Source organism: Aethalodelphis obliquidens, unplaced genomic scaffold (assembly GCF_003676395.1).
Source record: "Aethalodelphis obliquidens isolate GAN/ISIS:26980383/991018 unplaced genomic scaffold, ASM367639v1 scaffold83, whole genome shotgun sequence".
Classification (NCBI taxonomy): domain Eukaryota; kingdom Metazoa; phylum Chordata; class Mammalia; order Artiodactyla; family Delphinidae; genus Aethalodelphis; species Aethalodelphis obliquidens.
In genome coordinates, this window is record NW_020838027.1 from 3,397,735 (window position 1) to 3,406,867 (window position 9,133).

Here is a 9,133-nt window from a genome sequence, read left to right on the forward strand (position 1 = left end):
TTTTTTTTTTTTTTTTTTTTTTTTTTTTTGCGGTACGCGGGCCTCTCCCGTTGCGGAGCACAGGCTCCGGATGCACAGGCCCAGCGGCCATGGCTCACGGGCCCAGCCGCTCTGCGGCACGTGGGATCCTCCCGGACCGGGGCACGAACCCGCGTCCCCTGCATCGGCAGGCGGACTCCCAACCACTGCGCCACCAGGGAAGTCCCATCTCAGAATTCTTAATAATTTATCTTTGAACCTGTGTTTTGTAAGTGAAGTCTCATGGGACGGTGGGCATGAATGTGAGCTGGGGAGATACACACAGTATATGGACCCACTGTTCCTTGCTGCCGCACTTGACCTGGTGCTCCTGATGCCCCAGGAGCACAGAATCCCAGGGCATCCTTGATGCGCGGGGTTCAGAAAGCCTCAGAGAGAGTACAGGTAAGGAGTCACGTCCCGGGAGGCCAGCCTCCCTGCTGGAACCCGAGCTTGATTCAAAGCCGACAGAAAGCTGTGCATTTTGAGAAACGCCAACAACCACGGGCCGTCCTGGGATAGCCTGTCTTTCCCAATTTCTGCTACCTCCTGCATTCCTCACCCACGTACACTGAAAATGATGACACAGGAGGAAAGGAAGGACAGCCTTTTCCCTTTCCCTTCTGTCCCTCCTTCACCACTAGGCCAAAGGTGGTGTGTGTTGATGGAACGTGTGTGTATCAAGAAGTGAAACAAAAACACCTGAGTTAGTTTCTTGCCCCATGTCTACTGTCCTGGTGGGAACAAAATACACGTGCACATACGAGCTGTGAAATAGGAATCGTGTCATTTTGGTGTTTCAGCGTATGAGTGAAATGCGCATCTATTTACATTTAAAACAGGCGTTGCACAATATAAAGGCGAATGTAAAATTCATGCAAGTCATTCAAAACTTTAATTTTTCTTTACTTACAATGTCATTAAAAAGCAAGTAAAAAAACCACATCATGACAAGTCAATAAAGAGGCCATGGAAGAAAGGAAAAAGCTTTGTATTTCAGTACCTACAGGCACTTTGTCCTGCTTTTTGAGTTAAGGGCGCGGGCGTAGGGATTTCTCTTTCAGGCACAGACTTAGGCATGGCTGAGGAGTGCTTCTGAAATATCCGCCCAGTGGACATTTACTGAACCCCTACTGCTCGCCCAGCTTCGTGCTGGTTGCCAGGAAAAGAAAGTCAATTTCCATCCTCCAGCAGGGGTGAGGTATACCATTCTGAAACCCGGGTATGGGACATTGTTTTCCAAACGTCGGAACACTCGTACGTGTCTAGTAAAGGGGCTTCTGAGAGGGAAATCTCTTTACGATACTTCATGAAACTTGGGCTTTTACCTGTCAAAAATGCTTCAGAGTTCAGCTACCACTCTACACGGTCAACCAGGATAGGTAATGCTTTTTTATTAAAATTTTGCAATCGGTTCCAGACCTCAGGCAAACCGACACAAACAGCTCACTCCTGTCCTTTGTCTTTTTTCTCTTCTGAGCCTTTTAGACACGCTAGAATCTGTTAGTAAATAACATAAGCTGATTCTGAAGAAATGTAAGTGATACAAACCAGAAAGGTGGGCACTGGAGAGTGAATCCCTTTCAGTTTTGTGGCTCTGAATAATTTTTTCACATGGAGAAACAAATTTTCATTTATGTTGAAATTTGGCTGATAAAAAACTTTCAAAACATGGGGTCCGTGTTTAAAAACAAGAGGAAGAACCCATATGTCAGGACAAGGTGAGAATCACTTTGGGTTACCTCCCCCCGCCAACACACATTACCACTGGAGAGGGTCTGAGTACCCTACTCGTGATCTCAGCAGATCGGGGACCCAATCGAGCAACTTCCCGTAACGTTTCCTCAACCTCTGTAACATCCTCAAGTCTTGAATTCTTGGTATTTGACAGCAAAGCTCCTTAAGCCTTTCAGAAGGGCCATGTGCATAGCCCCCGACGAGGGGGGCAGTGAGCACGGATGGCAGAAGTTCTGGAATACAGCCAGCTCCTCTCACAGCCAGGTGGGGAGGGGAATGGCCCAGTTGGAAGGGCACCCAGAGGAGGTAAGGGACGGGGCTGGCCTGGGGGGGGAAGCCTCGGGGACCTGAAGCCAGGCTATGACCTAGAGACGTCTCCTCCGCTTACAGAGCAGGAAAGGTCACGGAAGGCGCTCAGGAGAAGGCAGAGTCCAGATTCCCGGCTGGACAGCTGACCGCCCCGGGCTCTCTGCCCCCTGGCACTTTCCAGACCCTTCTCTGAGCTCCAGCTGTGGCCTGGGTGAGACCCCCACCCCCACCCCCGCTGCAGTCTGCACTCAGCTGTTCTCGCCTCTCCTCCGGGGAGTAAGTTTCATCTCCTTCACAACTGGCTGCTCGGAGGTCAGGGCTGGGTCTTTATTAGTCTCAGGCCTGTGGCACACAGGGAACGTGAGAATATTGACCCCCGCCCGAACCCCTCTTCCCCCTCCACCACCTCTATTGGCTCTGCCCTCTGCCTGTGTCCTCTTGGAAGGTTAAAGCTTCTGGTCCCAGGAACGCACAAGCGTCAGCCCAGCAGGGACGCGTACAAGAAGCAAGGTCAACCGTCAGAGGAATTAGCAGAGGGCTGCGTCCTGCACTCAGTCCCTTCTGTCCACTTCTCCCGTCTCTCTCCTCAACCAGCCACCTAAAACAACCCCACAAACAACTCAACCTCCTTCCCCGTCCTTGGGTGGACTACTGACGCCCAGCCCTTGGGGTTTAGCAAAGGTGGTGATGAACTGTATTCTGTGCCCCAAACCTGGGCACAGCACCGGACAGGGGAGTCACCCCGCCATTCACAAATTAATTTACAAGAAGCGACAAAGGAGGGATGTTTTCCGTGGCTGCTTCAATATAGGGCGTGGCATGCCATCCACCTGGCTCTCTCCAGGCTCAGGAATCACTCAGAGAGAAGGGCGTCCTCCACTACCAACTACTTGAGAAAAACCAGGCGGAGCAAACTACTGGGGAGAGACACGTGCATCTGGGCAGTCTGCCTGGGACACACCCAAAGGAGGATGACGGCAGACGGGAACCCCGCACAGGCAGCTCTCCAGTATCAGCGTGTCTCCTATCCACTCTGTGATGTCCACTGCTTCCTTCTGGTCCAGAACCCCGCATACCCCACGATGCAGAATCCTCTTCACGTTAATCTTGACCCAAAGCTCAGGAAATTAAACCAGTTGCAAAAAAGCAACCATATCATGAATTCCACGGCCAAGCAGTGATGGTTGATGGGATGACAGCTCTGCATGTCTGAACCACAGCCTTTGGTCATCCCCGAAGGCTGAGTGTGCGTTACTCCCCGTCCCAGTACTGTTATTTCAACTTGGAGTTGAAAAGGCCCCATTGTCTTCGGATGCAATGGCTTTCTAGTTTTATTTTAATGGGAGGGCCCTTTCTTCGAGGGAAGTCCTATAAGGAAGCCAGCCTCTAACTCACATCAGTCCCGAGCTGGGGTGTGCAGAGCCCAGGGCCCTGCCTATGGGCCCGCTCCCCCCTCACAAGCTCCCAGGAGCACGATGTGAAAGACGCACATCCAACTCCCTTACTGAGTTACTCACTCACTGACAGCTTCTCCGGATCGCCTACTAGGCTCCAGGTGCGGTGAGCCAGCAGGTAACAGGAGGTCCCTCCTCGGCAAAGCTCTCAGTGTGGCTGGATGCAGCTGAGAGCGGTTCAGATGGTGCAGAGAGTGCTAGGAAGGAAACAGATCAGGGCAATGTGACGGAGGCCGGGAGGTGGTCACTTTGGATAGAGGGTCACCTCCTCTCTGAGGACGTGGAATGTGAGCTGAGACCAGAACCATAATCTGGAAAGATGCTGATTTTGACCAACGAGGAAACAGACCCAGAGAGGTGAAGGGACTTTCCCCAGGTCACACAGCAGGTAGGAGGCCGAGCTGCACTGAACCCGGGTTTCCAGGGCTTCTTTACGAAGCAGCTACTACGGGCCAAGAAGCCTTGGTGACAGGTGACATCCAGGGGTGACAAACCACAACCACATCCCGGCGTCTGGGGCTGTGAGGACTCTTGACACCCTCCCTGCCCTCCTTGGCAGGTACAGCATTGGTTCTAGAGGATGCCCTGTGACCAGAAGATGGAACCCTGAGGCTGGTGACCAGGGACAGAGAGCTCCCTCCTCTGCCATCTCCCTGGCCTGACTGTGGCCTCACTGCTTCTGGTGGTGGTGACAAGCAGAGAAAAGCCAGCCGGTGGGTGTGAAGGTCCCAGTCCACCTGGAGGAGGGTCTCTGCACAGCTGAGCTGCTCCAGGGCTATGATTTGAAGACCTGCCAAGCCGGCTGTCCTCTCGTGCTGTGGAAGCATCCACACCAAAGGGGCAGCACCAGGCAGGCCTGCGAATACCTCACGCTCCAAGAGAGCGAGGCCCGGCACCGGGCAGACACTCCTATCTCTGGAATATTCTAGGGAGCGGCGTGAAGACAGCTGCTGCTGCAGCCCACAGACCTGGCCCCCGAGGCATTCCCCAAAGCCCGATCGGCGCGCCCGTGGGCCTGGCCTTCACCCTTTGTCCCTGGAGCCTCCCCGCTGTCAAAGCACTTTGCTTAGCTAACTTGAGCCTCCAGACACCTCCCGAGGTGCGCAGGACAGCAGTCATTAGTCCCATTTTGCACATGAAGCAACTGAGTCCCAGGGGGACAGGTGCAGGGAACACGCTACTGCCGTGGTGACCCTCCACCAAGTTCTGGTTCAAACCCAGGTCTCCAACTCCACCTCTAATCCAGCTGCCCACAGCTAACCACAGACCACCCGCTCCGGCCGAACACCACCCAGGTCTCTCCCCACACGTCCACCTACCCTAGGCCCTAGGGTGCACTTGGGGTTTTTCCAGGAGCTCCCTTCTCTCTCCACGCCACCCTGCCCCACAGTGGGTGCCCATGTGCTGAGACGGCCAACACTCACCCCCCGCACCCTCGGCAACTGAGACCCAGCTTGAGATGCCCCTTTCATATTTCCAGCCAAGTCATGTGTGTGAACGTACAGCTGGTGAAAACAATACACCTAGAACCTTCCACACCTCCTGTCCTTCCATACCAAGCCAGCCAGCTGCAGGCACAGGAACAGGGAGGACACACAGGTGACAGGGCCTGCAGAGCCGGGTTCCCCCAAATGCACAGATGCACCCATGAAACTTGTGGACCACCCTGGCAGGCAGACGGACCCACCGAGAACGATCCTGTGCCCGCACAGGAGACACGCCAGCTACCAACACTGGGCAAGGCCTTGCCGGGGGTACGGAACCAAGGGCTGTACCCATTCTAGTTAGGATGGCTCTGGGCCTGTCACCTCGGGCCCGTGCATAAGAGCCACCAGAAGTCCAGGTGGACAAAGAGAATGACGTTTGGAGGAGGGACAGACGCGCACTGAGGTCCCGAGCTCCCTCCCGAGACACTAAGTGCAGACGGGCAGTCTCCGGAGGACGGATGGGAACACGGCAGCCAGCGGTGCGTGCTCGCCCCATCCTGCCCCCATCCTCCCGGGAGTCGGCTGCCCGGGCCCGCCGGGCCGCGCTCGGCCACGCAACTCCCAGCCCCTCCCGCGGGAGTCCCGAGCGGCCGCCGGGCCCCCTCCCGCGCCCCCGCCCGCACTCACCGGTCGCGGGCTCCGCAGCGAAGGCCGCCGGCGCCGGGGCGGGGCTGCAGGGCCAGCGGGTGAGGACCGCAGCCGCGCTCAGCCCCGCGCTCGCTCTGCACTTCCTGCGGCCGCGCCCCGCCTCCTGAGCGCCCACCCCCGGCCCCTCCAATACCCGGGCTCCTTCTCCCGCCGCCCCGCCGGCCGCCCGTCTTTGTTAGGGGTTGGCCTTTCTCCCGTTCAGAGCGCACGAAGCGAATCCAGTCCGAGTCAGGGCAGCTGTGCGGTGGCCCCGGGGTCCCTGCGAGGAGGGGGGATGGATGGATGGATGGATGGGTGGATGGATGGAAGTCGGGCGGCTTGCAGACACCCTACCCGGGCCTCCCGGAGGTCTCCCTGTCCCCCAAGTGGGCCCCTAGTGGGGCGTGAAACTCCTCAGGGTAGTGGGGGAAGCTGGCCGTGGGGGTGTGCGGGGGCTCTAAGGACCGGCCCGTGTGATCACAAAGAGCCTCCCCATCCTCCCCGCTTCCCCCCAGACCCACGTACACAAGGAAGACCCCATCCCAGCCCTGTCCCTCTGAGAGTCCTGTGGGCCGTCAGCTTTCCATTTCCTGGGCTCTGGGAGTCAAGGTCTCCTCCCGGACTGGAGAAAAAAGCAAGAGTCGACACAGCCCATCTGTCCCGCCCTGGCCCAGAGCAGGGGCAAAGCTGCCTGAACTGGATCCAACCGGTGGGGCCTCATGGTTCCTGTTACCTGCCAAAGCAGCAAAGGCCCGAGCTTACCCAACCGTGGTCTTTTCAAATTTGAGCACAGAGAGCGCCGTTACCCATTTACCAGGCTGCTGGTCCAGGGCTGCCAGCCATCCTCCCCGCACCTCGGGCTGTGAAAGGGGGGCAGAGGGGAGGTGGGATGGGAGCCTCTGAGGGAGGTGACGGCAATAGTCCCTGGGGAGGAAGCACTGAAATGGGGGGTGACTGGGGAAGATGCAGCAGAGGCAGGTCTACAGAGCTGCTTGGGGTGAGGGTCTCAGGAAGGAGGCCTTCGGGGCGCTGGGGGAGAGGGAGACAACAGGAGCACCGAGAAGCTGAGATGAAGGACCAGTGTAGACCAGGCAGGGCAGGCCGGGCTGAGGGCAGAACACGGTCTAAGCAGGGAGAGGGTGGGTGAAAGAAGCTGCCCCGGTTGGCGGGGGTCTGTGCAGTGCCTGGTGCCGCATCACGGAGGAGAGGGCGGGTCCTGCAGGGGCCCAGCTCCAGGGGCGCCGAAGAGGAGGGCGGCCAAGGAAACGGGGCTAGACTCGGCGATGAGGCGCTCCTCAGGGGCTTCTGAGAGGGTCCCTCAGTGGGGGCAGGATGAGCCAGGTCCCCCTCCTTGGGGGCACCCGGACCCGATCGGGTGATTTACTTCTGCTCCAGAGGCCTCTGAATGGCCATCCCAGCTCCGGAGTTTCCTGAGGGCTCAGCTTCTGGGGAAACTGCGTCCAGTTCAAGTTCACTCTCTGCTGTCCCATTTCTCTCACTTATTTTTTTAAGATTATTTGTTCAATTTAGTTTTGGCTGCATTGGGTCTTAGTTGCGGCATGCGGGATCTTTCCTTGTGACATGCGGGCTTCTCTCTAGTTGTGATGTGTGGGTTTTCTCTCTGTAGTTGTGGCGCGCAGGCTCCAGGGCGCATGGGCTCTGTAGCTGTGGCGCATGGGCTCTAGTTGAGGCATGCGAGCTCAGCAGTTGTGGCGCGAGGACCCAGCTGCCCCGCGGCATGTGGGATCTTAGTTCCCAGACCAGGGATCGAACCCGCGTCCCCCACACTGTAAGTCCAGTGGTGGACTCTTTACCACTGGACCACCAGGGAAGTCCCATCTCTGTTGTTGTTTTTTTTAATAGAATTTAAAAAATGTATTTATTTTATTTATTTATTTTTGGCTGCGTTGGGTCTTCTTTGCTGCGTGCGGGCTTTCTCTATTTGGGGCGAGCGGGGGCTACTCTTTGTTGCAGTGCACAGGCTTCTCATTGCGGTAGCTTCTCTTGTTGCAGAGCCCAGGCTCTAGGCGTGCAGGCTTCAGTAGTTGTGGCTCACGGCCTGTAGAGTGCAGGCTCAGTAGTTGTGGTGCACGGGCTTAGTTGCTCTGTGGCATGTGGCATCTTCCCAGACCAGGGCTTGAACCCGTGTCTCCTGCATTGGCAAGTGGATTCTTAACCACTGGACCACCAGGGAAGCCCTCATCTCTTGCTTTCTTACAGGCATTGTCCCTAAGAGTCCCTCCCATTGACGCCCGGCTCTCTGTCTCCGTGCGTGGTCTGTTTCCCAGAAATCCAGACTGAGACAGAGGGTCAGTGAGAAAGGGGGCTGAACAAAGGAAAGGTGGGTTGGGGGTAGAGAAGAGGCCATGAACCCCCGGCACCGCATTCAGGGTGAAGGCCGAGCCTGTGGTGGGAGAGAGGCCAGAGCAGCACAGAATGTGAGGGCCCCTCCGTGAGACCTCTGGGGAGGACCTCAACCTCTGATGAAGCAGTTTCAAGTCACAGATGTACCGGAGAAGGTGGTGTTAAAGGAAAAGCCTGAGAAACGGTGGTAGAAGATGGTTTTCTAAGGGGTAGAGGAGAGAAGGGTGGAGGAGGCCTGAATGGGAGAAGAGGCCGTCGGTGGGGTGAGGATGAGGGGAAGTGCGTGTTCACGAAAGTTAGTGTTGTTGAAACCGTAGTTAGGAGGGAGAGGGCAAAGTACTCCGGAGGGACCTTTAGCAATATGAGAGGGCCAGTGACAAATGAGCCTCTGAGCCAGCATGTCCGCTCTCCAGCACTATCCCTGGCGACATTAACATCGAGAGTAGCGAACCCATGGAAATGTGATATGCAATTTTAAATTTCCCAGTAGCCCCATTAAAAAAATGTATAAAAAGAAACAGGTGAAATGACTTCTAATGATACATCTTATTTAACACAGTATATCTAAAATGTGATCGTTTCAACATGAATCAATATAAAAAGTCATTAAAGAGATGTTTTACATTTTCTTCAAACTAAGTCTTCAGACCCTGTGCGTATTGTACACACACAGCATATCTGAATTCAGATGCTGCCTCTACGTTGGAAGTGCCTGGATTTCATAACATTTATGATTGAAGAAGTAGATTTATAAACTTAAGCTGCTCTATACATACTTACGCTTTCCAGTAACCACATCGAGTGATCAGTTTTAAAATTTAAGTTTAGAGGGCTTCCCTGGTGGCGCAGTGGTTGAGAGTCCGCCTGCCGATGCAGGGGACGCGGGTTCGTGCCCCGGTCCGGGAGGATCCCACATGCCGCGGGGCGGCTGGGCCCGTGAGCCATGGCCGCTGAGCCTGCGCGTCCGGAGCCTGTGCTCCGCAACGGGAGAGGCCACAACAGTGAGAGGTCCGCGTACCGCAAAAAAAAATTTAAGTTTAGGTTAATTAACTTGTTGAAATAAAAAATTTGGTCCTTCTGTTGCACTTACACGTTGCAAGGGTTCAGTAGCCATGCATGGCCAGTGTTCCCATGTCA

General features: G+C 55.7%; 1 protein-coding gene across 1 annotated transcript in view; it reads right to left on the reverse strand.

Moving 5' to 3' along the window:
• TSPAN11 (tetraspanin 11) overlaps window positions 1-5,723 on the reverse strand; it is a 64,529-nt gene extending 58,806 nt beyond the window's left edge. The window contains exons 1-2 of the mRNA XM_027093339.1: window positions 5,633-5,723; window positions 3,582-3,715 (exon numbers count right to left, since the gene is read on the reverse strand). The gene's annotated coding sequence lies outside the window, so the exon portion shown is untranslated. The remainder of the gene's footprint in view (window positions 1-3,581; window positions 3,716-5,632) is intronic.
• Window positions 5,724-9,133: the final 3,410 nt, after the last annotated feature.